The sequence below is a fragment of the Lactuca virosa genome, chromosome 1, assembly GCF_052849685.1.
Source record: "Lactuca virosa cultivar CGN04683 chromosome 1, Lactuca_virosa_CGN04683_v6, whole genome shotgun sequence".
NCBI classification, from domain to species: Eukaryota; Viridiplantae; Streptophyta; class Magnoliopsida; order Asterales; family Asteraceae; genus Lactuca; species Lactuca virosa.
This window is the reverse complement of record NC_136426.1, coordinates 163,636,055-163,652,201: the sequence shown is the minus strand read 5'-3', so window position 1 is coordinate 163,652,201 and position 16,147 is coordinate 163,636,055.

Sequence of the window (16,147 nt, the reverse complement as noted above, 5' to 3'; positions counted from 1 at the left end):
TTAATAGTATTATTTAATTAGTATTGATCAAAAATTAATCTAGAATTAATTAAGTGATCAAAAGATAACTAATTAAATATATGGGTTGATTATGTAAATCATCCATAACTTATATAGTGGGCTAAGAGGCTCCATGGATAATCAAGTTGGGTTAAACCCATTGGATGCTCCATGGGAGTTACAAACCCATGGGTCATGGAAATGAAGATTCATGACACATTAGGGTTTACATGGTGTAACCCTAGATGTGTCAACACTATATAAACAACTTATGCTACACCAAAATTGGTTGCACAAAAGAAACAAGAGGGCTTAGCCGATTTTTGCAAGTGTTAGATTCTCTCGAAGTTTACCCCTTTGTATTTGGTGTTGTGTGAAGCATTTGAGGCATCACACTTGGGGTGCTAGGCTCACAAGGTTTCAAGGATCAAAAGCAACAACAAGGTATGTAGTTCTATCTTTCATTTAAGTTAAAATTGTTCCCCATGTATGCTAGATAGGTTTATAACCTTGGAAATCAACTTTGCATGAAAATTAGACAAACATAGATCCAAGGTAATTAGGGTTGCATGTACACTTAAGAAGTGTTAGAATGCTCAAAACCCATCACAAAGGTCCCTGCTTTATTCAACCTTAATAGAGCTCTTGAGTGAAAAACCCTTATTTGAGCATGTTCTTGGCAATTTCAAGCCCAAAGTTCCATGCATGGACGTAAAGCTTGTGGATTTATGTAATAAACGAGCCTTTAGAGTTTAGATCTAGAGTTTGGGAAGGTTCTCTGCCTTGAAATCGTCTGAATGAGAAATGAGTCTGAATGGACTCGCCGAGTCGATGAGCCGACTCGACAAGTCGGTTAGGGTTTGTCCCGATGAGCTTGATCATGTGATAACTTACTGAGTTGGAAGTCAACTCGACGAGCTGAGCTGGACTTTCATGAGACTTCTGGGGAAAACAGGTGGACTCGATGAGTCACATTGATGTACTCGGCGAGTCGGGTCAAACATGGACTGTTGACTCAGACCTTGACTTCTGTTGACTCTAGGGTTTTGGTCAAGACATGGTTAAAGAGAGCCATGGAGGGGTAAAATGATCTTTTACCTATTTCAAGAGTTTGAGAGAAAGAGAATAACCTTGATTTAGTTAGAGTTGTGAATAGAGTATTAATTAGAAATAACTATCCTATATGTTAGGCGGAGGTTAGTTCGAGATTCGCGTACGAGGTTCTACTTGCTTGTTTACGAGGTGAGTCTTCTCACTATACTTACTCTGAGTGGTATCTTTGTGTGACCGAGGTGCCTTATGTGCTTACTTATGTATTGTGATATCCTGCATTATGTCTTTGTGATTTATGTTGAATATTATTATTATGAGATTATTGAGTTGTGGGACCGGCGGGTCTCCACTGAGACACATTGACCGGAGGGTCGTATTGAGCTAGCCTCGAGTGGCTAATGTGATGTGTGCGGTATTTTGGGGAACTCGCTAAGCTTCGTGCTTACTGTGTTATGTGTTATGTGTTTCAAGTACTTCTCAGGGTCACGGGAAGGCGCTGGCTTGATTGTACACACACCCGAGTCGGAGATATGTTTTTGGAGGATCCTGTATTTGTGTTATAAATAGTTTTTGAGACATGTTTGTGATAACTTGATGTTTGTGGAAATTTGTGATTTTGAAATGAGATAATTGGGTTTTTAAAATGAATTTTTTTTTTGAAAATTACGGTGTTACAAGTTGGTATCAGAGCCTTGGTTTGAGGGATTCGGATGCACCTTCAGGTATGTCTGAACTCAAACTGAGGATTTGAGAAAAAGGTTTCAAAAGAAATGATTTTCTAAAACTGAGCAAGAGTTTTTAAGAGAAAACGAGTTGAAGCAGTGTGTACAATCAGCCAGAGCCCGAACGGTGATTCCCAAAATACCCTTATTTAATTGTGTTATGAGATATTTATGAGATATTAGTAATGCTTGCTAGAGGATAGGCTAGGTATTTCATATTTTAGGGCTAGAGTTGCTTGATTTGTGATGCCTTAGCTTAGGAGTCGTTGCTATCTGTTATATGCTTTGAGTATGTACTGAGTGAGAGTATCTAGTAGGATCACTTAGAGAGAGAATGTCTTGAGTCAAGGAATAATATAGGGGAGATATCTAGATGAGCATATGAGGGATCCTCTGAGAGGGTAGTTTGTTATTCGTGAGAGATAGAGTAATAGTGAACTGGGGTCCTAGGAGGAGGACTTGGGATGACTACAGGTTGGTGTGGAAGGTAGTATTGGGCACATACTACTGAAAGAACCAGATTTGTATGCAACCCAAGTAAGAATCCTTAGGATGCTAAGGAACGAGTAGGGATGAGTGATCGAGTGTGAGTATGCTCGAGCAAGTCTGTGGTGATTTTTATGTTGTATTTCATAGACATCATGGTGGGTACACGCCACAACCCCGGGAGCAGTGGGACTCGTGAAGATGAGATTCGCAGGATGATTCACGAGAAGGTGGCCGCAGCTATTCGAGCGGAGAATCCTGAGATGTTTGGGTGTATTAAGACCACCTTGATTGAGACTTTTGATGATCGGTATGCCGCTGTTACTGAGGCCGCTGCTGCTGCAGCCACCGCAGATGTCGTTGCTGCCAGGCCACAGGGAGGTGACTCGTTGCTGTTTCGGGAATTCAGCAACACGAAGCCACCAGAGTTTGATGGGACACAGGATCTGATTACTGCTATGAGATGGATCTCTGATATTGAGGGATGTTTTTACACTTGTTCGTGCCAAGAACATTTGAGAGTTCGGTTCGCGCTGAACTAGCTTCGCTTGGGGGCGAAGGACTGGTGGAAGTTTGTGACAGCCAGTTTTACTCCTACAGAGCACGCTGCAGTGACTTGGGAGAGGTTTACGATGATGTTCCGAGATGAGTATGTTCCCCCGATGGAGAGGGAATGGTCGCCCCAGGAGTTTCTGTCTCTCAGGCAGAAGACAGAGTCAGTGACGGAGATTACGAGGATGTTTCACGAGGGGACGTTGTTCTGCCCTGAGCACGTGTTTACTGAGCAGGCACATATGAGCCGATATTTGAGCTTTCTGAGGATGGATATTCGAGAGTTCGTGGCGAACTCGTCGTATCGGACATTTGTCGTGCTTCAGGCAAATGCCAGGAGGAGGGAGATCGAGCTGGAGACTCAGGCCAGGGAGGAGGCGAAGTCTCAAGGGAGAGACCGGAGGCCGGCGCAGTCGCAACCGGCCGCAAAGCGGGCTAATCCCGCTGATTCGAGATCAGGAGGCCAGAAGGGCCGCACTTGTGGCAAGTGCGGCAAGAGTCATGAGAGATCTTGTCGGGCGGGGATTTGCTACAAATGTGGCAAGGATGGGCATATGGTGAAGGATTGCCCCAAGGGATTTGCAGTGTGTTTTCACTGCAATCAGACCGGCCATCGGAAGGCCGAGGGCCCTCAGCTTGTTCATGGATCACCCCAGGGTTCCACTACTGCTGCTTTCTATGATACTGATAGTCGGCCGGTGAAGGTTGAGGCTCCGAAGGCTCGAGGGAGAGCTTTTCAGCTGACAACGGAGGAGGTCCGTGCAGCACCTGATGTCGTGGCTGGTACGTATTTCTTTATTTACTTATTCGAGATTTATTGGTGCTTATTCTGTGTTGTATTTAGGTACGTTTCTTGTAAATTCCGTACCTGCTTTGGTGTTATTTGACTCGGGTGCGAGTCGATCCTTCGTGTCTTTAGCTTTTAGTCGTCACATCAGTATCCGACGGGAAGCATTGAGCCGACCTATGAGGGTTTCCATAGCCGATGAGCATGCGGTTTTCACTACTGATGTATTCCGATGATGTGTGATGGAAATTTTTGGTGTCGAATTCCCGATAGATCTAGTGCCGATAGTGATGGGTGATGTCTGTGTCATCGTGGGCATGGATTGGTTGAGCCGTTTTGGTGCAGTGATCGACTGCGAGCGTAAGATGGTGACTAATCGAGACCCTAGTAGGGGAGTGCTTACAGTGTATGGCGAGGGTGCCAGATCTGGGTCAGCTTTCTGCTCTGCTGCCAGGGAGAGACAGAGTCTACAGCAGGGCTGTATGGGCTTTTTGGCGTATATGATGGATACGCGAGTTGCCACAGAGAGGCCGAGTTCTACCGCCGAGGTTCCAATAGTGTGCGAGTTTCTAGATGTTTTCCCCGAGGAGTTTCCGGGTGTGCCTCCCGAGAGGCAGGTGGAGTTCCGGATTGATTTGGTTCCGGGGCGGCACCTATTGCCAAGGCACCTTATCGCCTTGCGCCACCAGAGATGCAGGAGTTATCCTCACAGCTTCAGGAGCTGTTGGGGAAGGGATTTATTCGACCGAGTAGCTCGCCATGGGGGGTGTCGATCCTTTTTGTCAAGAAAAAGGATGGTTCGCACCGGATGTGCATCGATTACCGGGAGTTGAACAAGTTGACGGTCAAGAACCATTATCCACTTCTGAGAATCGACGATTTATTAGATCAGCTGCAGGGGGCATCTTGGTTTTCCAAGATTGATTTGAGATCCGGATATCACCAGATGAGAGTATGCGAGGAGGATATTCAGAAGACGGCCTTTAAAAGTCGTTATGGGCATTACGAGTTTGTGGTGATGCCTTTCGGGCTCACCAACGCACCAGAAACATTCATGGATCTCATGAACCGGGTGTGCAGGCCTATGTTGGACCGGTCGGTGATTGTGTTCATCGACGATATCTTAGTGTATTCGAGATCCAGAGAGCAGCATGAAGAGCATCTGCGAAAGGTTCTTGGGGTTTTGAGGTCGGAGAGGCTGTATGCCAAATTCTCCAAGTGTGATTTCTGGTTACGAGAGGTCCAGTTCCTAGGACATCTTGTTAATCAGAATGGGATATTGGTCGATCCGGCCATGATTGAGGCAGCTATGCGATGGGAGGTGCCGAGATCCCCATCCGAGATTAGGAGTTTTTTGAGATTGGCCGGCTACTATCGGAGATTTATCAGGGATTTCTCCAAGATTGTGGTTCCTCTCACCAGATTGACCCGGAAGGGCGTTACTTTTGTTTGGGGGGCTGACCAGCAGGCATCATTCGAGACTCTTCGCCAGAGATTGTGCGAAGCTCCGGTGTTAGCCCTTCCGAAGGGAGTGGAGGATTTTGTGGTCTATTGCGATGCGTCTATCTCAGGGATGGGTGTAGTGTGGATGGAGAGGGGTCATGTGATAGCATATGCGTCGAGGCAGCTAAAGCCTCATGAGACGAGGTATCCCACCCATGATTTGGAGTTAAGGGCGATGGTGTTCGCCCTCAAGATTTTGCGTCACTATCTTTATGGTGTTCGATGTACCATATACACGGACCACAAGATCCTAAAGTATCTCATGGATCAGCTCAACCTAAATATGAGACATAGGAGGTGGTTGGATGTGGTGAAAGACTATGACTGTGAGATCCTGTACCATCTGGGCAAGGCTAATGTGGTAGCCGACGCCCTGATCCGTAGAGCAGAGAGTGCTCCGATCTGAGATGTGTGTATGCGGATGATAGTGATCACTCTAGTCTTAGATACCATTCGAGAGGCCCAGGTGGAGGCCGTGCGACCAGAGAACCGCAAGAGGGAGCGGGTGATTGGGCAGGTGTCTGAGTTTAAGACGGATAGTCGAGGGCTTATGACTTTCCGAGGGCAGATTTGGGTGTCCTATACGGGCGGAGCTCGCCGTATTCTGATGGAGGAGGCGCATAGATCGAGATTCTCGATCCATCCAGGAGCCACTAAGATGTACTTGGACCTGAAGAGAGATTATTTGTGGCCCTGTATGAAGAGGGACGTGGCTTGGGTAGTCGAGAGGTGCTTGACCTGTCGTCGGCTTAAGGCCGAGCACCAGCGTCCTCATGGCAAGTTCCAGCCACTAGAGATTCGTTAGTGGAAGTGGGAACAAAATTCCATGGATTTTATCACCAAATTGCCGAGGACCGCGCAAGGTGTCGACGCGATTTGGGTGATTGTAAACCGGTTGACGAAGAGCGCTCACTTCCTTGCTATTAGTGAGAGTTATTCTGCAGAGAGACTGGCCGAGATATATGTAAGAGAGGTGGTAGCTCGACATGGAGTGCCGACATCGCTAGTGTCAGATCGGGATGTGCACTTTACTTCCAGGTTTTGGAAGAAGTTTCATGAGGAGTTGGGTACGCGATTGCACTTCAGTACAGCCTACCACCCACAGACAGACAGGCAGAGTGAGCGGACGATTCAGATGCTCGAGGACATGCTTCGAGCATGTGTTATGGACTTCGGTGGAAGTTGGGACACATATCTGCCCTTGGCTGAGTTTTCTTACAACAACAGCCACCATTCTAGTATTGGTATGCCTCCTTTTGAGCTTCTTTATGAGAGGAGGTGTCAAACTCCTATCTGTTGGGGAGAGGTGGGGCAGCGAGTGATGGGTAGCACTGAGATAGTGCTCAAGACGACTGAGCAGATTCAGCAGGTCAGACAGAGATTACTGGTGGCCCAGAGTCGCAAGAAGAGTTACGCAGACAGGTGACGATCCGAGCTTGAGTTTCAGGTTGGAGATTTTGTCCTCCTGAGGGTATCCCCGTGGAAAGGGGTTATCCGATTCAGGAAGAGGGGAAAGTTGGGGCCCCGATACATCGGTCCTTTCAGGGTGACCGCTAGAGTGGGTAAGGTAGCGTACCGTTAGGAGCTACCTGCGGAGTTGAGTCAGATTCATAACACCTTCCATGTGTCCCAGTTGAGGAAGTGTGTAGCCAATGAGACGGCAGTGGTAATCCTAAAGGACATTTAGGTGGATGCGATTCTGAATTACATTGAGAGGCCGATCACGATTTTGGATTGAAAAGCGAAGGTTCTAAGGAACAAAGAGGTGCCTCTGGTTCAGGTCCAGTGGCAACATCGGAGAGGGTCTGAGTTGACTTGGGAACCGGAGTCTGAGATATGGGAGCAGTATCCGGAGTTACCTTCGGAGCATGACTTCGAGGACGAAGTTTGATCCTAGTGGGGGAGAATTGTAACATCCGGACTTCCAGGTATATTGTTTATTTATTTATTTTTGAGGGCTATTGAGCAACTCGACGAGTTGGTACTACAACTCGTCGAGTAGAGTCGTGTTGTGCCACGTTGGATTAATGATTTACTCGACGATTCAGAGAGTCGACTCGCCGACTAGACGCTGTGAAGTGAAACCCTAAATCCCTAGGTTTGGGGCCTATTTAAGGGCACTTATAGCCTTATATGCGGCTCATCAGCTGCTTACCTTCACTGAGAGAAACCCTAATCGCCCTTTGAGCTAATAGAGAGAGTGTGAGCTAATATTGAGTATCTTGGTGCATCTTTGGAAGAGAAGAGAAGGATTTCAAGCAAGGAACGAGAGGAGGCTATTAGATCTGTTGCTATTCATCCAAGAGCTTCTGTAAAAGGTATAAATTTTATACCTTTCTCATTAGTTTGGGTAGATCTCATATTATTGGAGATTAGGGCTTCTTTTCTATCTAATATTGGGACTTTGAGGGTATTGTGTTCATATGGAGGTTTGGACTTTAGATCTGGACCTTGTGAGGTTTCTAGAGTCCAAAGGTCCCTGCTTTATTTAGCATTAATAGAGCTCATGAGTGAAAAACCCTTATTTCAGCATGTTCTTGGCATTTCAAGCCCAAAGTGACATGCGTGGACGTAAAGCTTGTGGCTTTACGTGATAAACGAGCCTTTAGAGTTTAGATCTAGAGTTTGGGAAGGTTCTCTGCCTTGAAATCGTCTGAATGAGAAATGAGTCTGAATGGACTCGCCGAGTCGATGAGCCGACTCGACGAGTCGATTAGGGTTTGTCCCGATGAGCTTGATCATGCGATAACTCACCGAGTTGGAAGTCAACTCGAGGAGATGAGCTGGAATTTCATGAGACTTCTGGGGAAAACAGGTGGACTCGACGAGTCACATAGATGTACTCGGCGAGTCGGGTCAAACATGGACTGTTGACTCGGACGTTGACTTCTGTTGACTTTAGGGTTTTGGTCAAGACAGGGTTAAAGAGAGCCATGGAGGGGTAAAATGGTCTTTTACCCATTTCAAGAGTTTGAGAGAAAGAGAATAACCTTGATTTAATTAGAGTTGTGAATAGAGTATTAATTAGAAATAACTACCCTATGTGTTAGGCGGAGGTTAGTTGGAGATTCGCGTATGAGGTTCTACTTGCTTGTTTACGAGGCGAGTATTCTCACTATATTTACTCTGAGTGGTATCTTTGTGTGACCGAGGTGCCTTATGTGATTACTTATGTATTGTGATATCCTGCATTATGTCTTTGTGATTTATACTGAGTATTATTATTATGAGATTATTGAATTGTGGGACCGGAGGGTCTCCACTGAGACACATTGACCGGAGGGTCGTATTGAGCTAGCCTCGAGTGGCTAATGTGATGTGTGCGGTATTTTAGGGAACTCAATAGGCTTCGTGCTTACCGTTTTATGTGTTATGTGTTTCAGGTACTTCTCAGGATCACGGGAAGGCGTCGGCTAGATTGTACACACAGCCGAGTCGGAGATATGTTTTTGGAGGATCCTGGATTTGTGTTATATATACAGTTTTTGAGACATGTTTTTGATAACTTGATGTTTGTGGAAACTTGTGATTTTGAAATGAGATAATTGGGTTTTTAAAATGAAAAATTTTGTTTGAAAATTTACGGTGTTACATTATTTTTGTACTTAAACCATTGTACTTATTGTATTTCAAAATCAATGAGAGTACCAATAGTTCACAAGTTTGTTATGTGAGACATCAGATCCAGTCAAGGCGATATTATTATCATGTTTAGAAAGTGAAAGACAATAATAATTATAGTATAGTGTATATATATATATATATATATATATATATATATATATATATATATATATATCATTTTGGGTTACATTATTTCAAAAGTGTTAGAAAATCGGGGTGTTTAGAATATTTAGATTATTGAGAGTTGTGAATTACACTTTCAGATTAAAGCATTTCGAGGGTACACTCGAAAATCTTTAATCGGATAAAACTCAGTATGAGATCAAGAACAAAGATGATGAAGGTTATACGATGTGTGTACTAGAAAATAATAAAAAAAACAAGTATATCACCACTATCTCAAAACTGACAGAAGAAATTGTAACAAAACTGTCATAAAACAATTTCACGACCACTATAAATTTGTCATAAATTGCCACTAAAAATGGGTTCAGATACAGAATGAAAAAAACTGGGTTTAAGACCCAAATTCAGATTTTCCCCTTAGACCACTAAGAGTTGTGAATTACAACCTCAGATTAAAGCATTTCGAGGATACACTTTTAGATCTCTAATCGGATAAAACTCAGTATGAGATCAAAAAAATTATAAGATCAAGAATAAAGAATGAAGAAGATGATATGATGTGTGTACCAAAAAATGATCAAAAACAGGTCTATCACCCTTGTGTGAAGCTGGCAGGAGAAATTATCAAAAAACTGTCATAAAATAGTTTCACAGCCACTATAAATTTGTCATAAACTTCCACAAAAATATGTTCAAATACAAGATCACAAAACTGGGTTGAAAAAGATGATATCGACCCTATCCATGGGCTCTACCCTTGGGACCCCGCCATGGGTTGCCACCCCTTGGACATTGCTCCCAGGGGTGTTGCCCCTAAATATTTGTTTACTTTCAATCAAGACAAACTTAAACAAATGTACACTTTGCACCGCCCTAACTTATTTAATATTTATCAAGGCAACAATGATAAATAAATTAATCTCATTACACTTGAATAATATTAGCGATACAAATCACAACCAATAAGCATCATCTTCTAAAATTAAATATGATATGATACGTGTTGTTCGGCTGTTAAATAAGTCATCTTCAGTAAACTAGTGTTTAGTAGGTAGAAGGTTGAGGATGTAGTCATCAGCTAATTATGATATGATACGTGTTGTTCGGTTGTTAAATAAGTCATGTTTAGTAAACTAGTGTTTAGTAGGTAAAAGGTTGAGGATGTAGTCATCAGCTAATTTAGGTGAAAGTTGAGTGTCAGGTGTTTGATATTTTATATTTAACTGAGACCTTGGAAATTTGAAGATCTATTATTGTAAGAAACTATATAGACATCTAATTACATAAAAGACAGATGTTGAGTCATAAGAATGCCACTTTTCTTATAAATCAATTTATTTCTAGTAAACTACTTTTAACTTTAACTAGCTATTTTCAATTCAAACACTTTCACCTCATATCCTAGGTTAACCAATTTTATTTCATGTGGCGTCTCTCGGTTTAACATATACTACGACTTTCGTTTAGATTGCTAAGGATAAAAAGTAGTTTGTTAAAAATTTACTTTTTACAATATGCGGAGCCGTGCAGGTTTAACCGCGAAAGTTCAACGGGTCATAACTTCTTCGTTATAAGTCGGGTTTTTGCGTTCTTTATATGTACGGAATCCTTGTGACATATACTATAACTTTGGTTACGGTTATTTACTCTAGATAACCTTTTATCAAAAAGTTATTTTTAACGTTTATTATCTCTAAATTGACTAGCCCAAATATGCGGGTGTTACACGAATTGATCCCCAAACTTATTATTATTTTTTTTGGCTTTATAGGGTCACAATGTGAGTTTTTTTTGTCTAAAATGTCACTGAACCGGCTATTACAGCTTGACAGAGACTAAAAGAGCAGATCATATCCTAGTTTAGGGACCCATAAAGCCCGAAAAAAAAAACTTTAGGGACTCAACAGGTAAACCCTAGAAAGTTCGTAAGGTATTTGTGTCATTTTTCCTAAAACAAACGAGACTCTAAAAAGTGGAATTTGGTTTGCAACAGATGGTATTGGAGATGTTAGAAAGAAAGAGCTTTATAGGTGTTTTGCAATCCTTAAGGTAATATATTTGTAATTTTTTTTTTTGTAAATGAAGACTTAATAATTATTTTTGTTAATAGTAGAGTTAACCTGTGCATCATGTTTATAGTTTATATATAATACACGGAATTCAAATGAAAAGTCATTCAATTCCGAAGATGATTTTGAGAAGTCATTCAAAATCAGTGATTGATAAGTAGTAATGAGCTAGGGCAAGTCAATTGACCAGAATAAGTTATCCCTAAACTTCATAATCATAGTTGTTTGTTTATATGTCTATGGTTATGTATGGCTTTCTGATTTACTGGATTTCTGATAGTGTATAAAGTCCTTATAAGAAAATTTGAAAATCATAATGTCATAATTAGGTAGATTTCTCTGAGCAAAATGCGTAATACGAAAAAGATTGTAAGACTCCGCATCTATCTAATCATACGATTTGTTTGACAATCGCTTATTGACTTTTGTATTTTCTTGCATAGTTTGATGATGTCTTCAAAGCAGCTACTCATTTCTAAAAAAATTTAATGAATGTGGACGGTCATTAAAAAGCGTTGTACAGACATGGAGAAAAAACTCAATGCCTTAATAATATCATCATACATACTTATAAAGCTAGCATTTTTCCTTGAACCTCATGTATTTGAAACCCCCATAAAATTTTGCAAACACCTCATGCATTTGAAACCTCCTATTTTAATGAATACCACTCAAAAGTCTCTTAATAATGATTAACAATTCAAAGGTTTTATAACTTATATAATATATTTAATAAACAATTAATGGATACTCTACTATAAAAAGGTCAATCTTTTTCAATAGACACACAAATACAAATCACATACAAAATTTATAAAGAAAACAAGTTTAAAGTTTTTTGTGTTGGTTTGAGGGCTTTGAACAATTTTTCATGCCATGTTATTATGTTGAATTTTTTAAATTTGTAAGTTTGTTATATACTAATTCTTTTTTGTATTTTCTTGATTTAAGTATTTTTTTTTAAGAATATCATTGTATGTTGTGGTTGAAATTTTAATGTAAATTAGATTAGATTCATGTTATCGATCATATGTTATGGAAGGTGATATATATATATATATATATATATATATATATATATATATATATATATATATAATATTTAATTAATTGTTGTATACATGTTTGTATGTTCATGTTGCTTCAAAACAATAATTAATTAAAAATCATGGATATGTCATATTATCCATATTATCCATGTAAGCCTTTTTTAAAATGCAAATTGTCTATCTTATCACTTTATATTTTAGTATATGTTTAACATTTTAATTATAATAATCAGTGATTTTTAAAAGTTTCTTTCACTTATTAATAATAACAAGTGGTTTTAAAATTAATAAGCAATAATTATAAATAATAAAATCAAATTACATGGATATGTCATATTATCCATGCAAGTCTCTTTTGAAATACAAATTGTCTATCTTATCACTTTATTATTTAGTGTATGTTTCACATTTTAATAATAATATTAAGTGTTTCTTAAAAGTCTTCTTTAACTTATTATTAATAATAAGTGGTTTAAAATTAATGAATAACAATTTTAAATGATAATAACATCAAATTATAAATTACATTTAGCTATAAATAAATTGCATTTTAAATGAACATCATTATTGAAATTAGAAAATGATCATAAGTAAAAATATAATTAATCAATAATAATAAATGTTAAAAATAATACTAAATAGATAATTATATTTAATTATATTAATGAGGAATGTGGGTTGATGTCAATGGATATTATTGTTCAAAATAATTGAGATTATATATATATATATATATATATATATATATATATATATATATATATATATATATATATATATCAAAATATTATCTCAAAGTTAATATCAATAACATAACCATTTTAAACATATATATTTTCAATATTTTAACAATATATTTTTAATCTTCGCTGCGCAACGCGCGGGAATTCGTCTAGTATTATTATAAATGTAATTGATAAGATGATTACATAGACGAGATACATGTTAAACTAGGCGAATGCCCGCGCGTTGCGTGGGATATAAAAAAATATTTTATATTAAAAATAACTAAATCATTGTTATTAACAATTAAATAATAATTTCATAGAAAATATAAAAAATGATTTTTAGTATTGTTATTATGTTGAACTATATTATAAGAGATAAGGTTGGAACTTGAAGTTGTTTTGCATATACAAAGTTATATGATTAAAATAGAAAAAAAAATTAATTTTTAAAAATAAATAAATCGTTGTTTTTATCTTTTAAATAATAATTCATATTAAATTAAAACATTTATATTAAATATTATCATTATGTAGAAAATACGATAATAGAGACATCTTTTTATCTATCTTAAATTTTATCATTTTGTACAACATATGACAATAGAGACAATTTTTTTATCTTAAATAGTAAAAAAAATGTTTTGTATCATAAATATTACCATAATTATGTAGAACATATGATAATAGTGACGTCTTTTATAATGTTAAAAATTTAAATTGTATTACATACAGGGTTGTAAAACTTGGCTAACACAACCAAATACTCGGCATGTTACTTAAACTCGGCCTCCAATGGAAGTGAGTTTGCCTAACTCAGGCAGAAGACACTCGGATCCTTATTAAACTCGATTCAAATCTAAAAAATACGGTCCAAAATCATTTTCGAAATTCTGAAATTTAATTGGTCACTTGTCGACAAAGACAATCTCACCAAAGAATACACTCAACGTCCTACAAAGTTAGATGCAAGGAAGATCTCATGGCTTAGTCCTTTTGAAATATTTCACAACATTTCCTATTTATAGAGGAGAATACATTCTCTTGTTTACTCTCACGATCAATGTGGGATGAAGACATTTTAATTAAACTCATTTTTTTATTTGCCAATAATTTCATTTTGTTAAATAAAATATTAAATAATAAAAATAAAACGTTATCCAGAAAATTTATTGTTCGATAGTTCCATTTTTCAGTAATCTCGTAAGTTGCTATAAAAAATTAAGTTTTTATTGAATAACTTTTTGTTAAATCCTAAAATCATAAATTCAGTTAGGTACTTAATAAAGAAAGTTTGTTTATATGTATTTTCATGATTCAAAATGTCATTATAAAATGAATTCATTTATAAAATATAATCGAGTATATATTTTGTGCTTTTGAATCAAAGTGATTTTTCAAACAATTATAATTTTATGTTTAGGTAGATTTTTTTATATTTATATAACATTATGTAACTTATAATATTATTATAAACAATTTGAATAATCATGGGAGTTTCAAATGTATGTGGTGAAAGGAAAATGCTTCATTTATCGGTCCAAATTGATCAAACTCGGACCGATTCAGCTTAATATACCAAACTACATAACGTTTTTTCTATTGAAACCCGGTTTGTATATATTTTGTGTTTTTTAATCAAATTTATTTTTCAAACAAATATAATTTTATATTTAGGTAACTTATTTATAATATTATTAGAAACAATTTGAAAAATCATGAGAGTTTCAAATGTATGTGCTGAAAGGAAAATGCTTCATTTATCAGTCCAAATTGATCAAACTCAGACCGATTCAACTCAATATACCAAACTACATAACGGTTTTTCAACTGAAACTCTGTTTGAACTTAAAAAAATCTTGTTCAAAACCATTTTCGGGATTCTAAAACTTAAATGGACAGTTGCCAATAAAGACAATCTCACCAAAGAATAACCTCAACATCCTAAAAAGGTAGGCATAAGGAAGTTCTCATGGTTTGGTCCATTTGAAACATTTCACAACCTTTCCTATTTATAGAAGAGGAAACGTTCTCTTGTTTACTCTCACCATCGATGTGGGATGAAGACATTGTAATAAAACACGCTTTCTTGTTTATAAAACAATATTCAACTTATTTAGTAAAACACCATTTCTCTTGTTTACCCTTTCTTTATTGTTCAATAGTTCCATTTTTTTCTATAATCTCGTAAGTTGCTATCCAAAAAAGTAAGTTTTTATTGAATAACTTTTTGTTCAATTCTAAAATCATAAATTCAGTTAGGTACTTAATATAGAAAGTTTGTTTATATGTATTTTCAAGATTAAAAAGTTCATTATAAAAAGAATTCATTTATAAAATATAATCTGCGTATATATTTCGTGCTTTTGATCAAATCGAATTTTCAAACAATTATAATTTTATGTTTAGGTAGATGTTTTTTTATATTTATATAACATTATGTAACTTTTTTAAAATATCATTGGAAACAATTTGAAAAATCATGAGAGTTTCAAATGTATGTAGTGAAAGGAAAATGCTTCTTTTATGGTCCAAATAGATCAAACTCGGACCGATTCAACTAAATATACCAAACTACATTTTTTTTCTAATGAAACCCGGTTTGTATATATTTCGTGCTTTTAAATCAAAGTGATTTTTCAAACAGTTATAATTTTAGGTTTAGGTAGATGATTTTTTATATTTATATAAAATTATGTAACTTATTTATAATATTATTAGAAATAATTTGAAAAATCATGGGAGTTTCAAATGTTTGTTGTGAAAGGAAAATGATTCATTTACCGGTCCAAATTGATCCAGCTCCGGTTCAACTCAATATACCCAACTACATAATTTTTTTTCTAACTGAAACACAGTTTAAACCTGAAAAAATTCGGTTCAAAAACCATTTTTGGAATTCTAAAAGTTAACTGGACACTTGCCAATATAGACAATCTCACCAAATAATACCTTCAAAATCCTACAAAGGTATGCATGAGGAAGTTCTCATGGTTTGGTCCCTTTGAAACATTTCACAACATTTCCTATTTATAGAAGAGGAAACATTCTCTTGTTTACTCTCATCATCGATGTGGGATGAAGACATTGTAATAAAACACATTTTCTTGTTTATAGAACATTATTTAACTTATTTATAATATTATTATAAAGAAATTGAAAAGTCATGGGAGTTTCAAATGAATGTGGTGAAAAGAAGTTAAAAAATGGGGTTTCAAATGCATGAGATTCAAGAAAAAATGCTAGCTTTATAAGTATGTATGATTTTCGTAAGGTTTTAAGGCTGCGATACTAAGAAAGAAAAGAAGTAATTCAGAGAGTACAACCGAGCAAAGTTAGAAAGATTTATAAAGAAAAAAATACATTTTCTATTATTTACCGATAGCTCCCTAAACTTCAACATAATAGTTAAAATATGTATGTTTTAGAAAAACAATCTGCAAAGAAACAT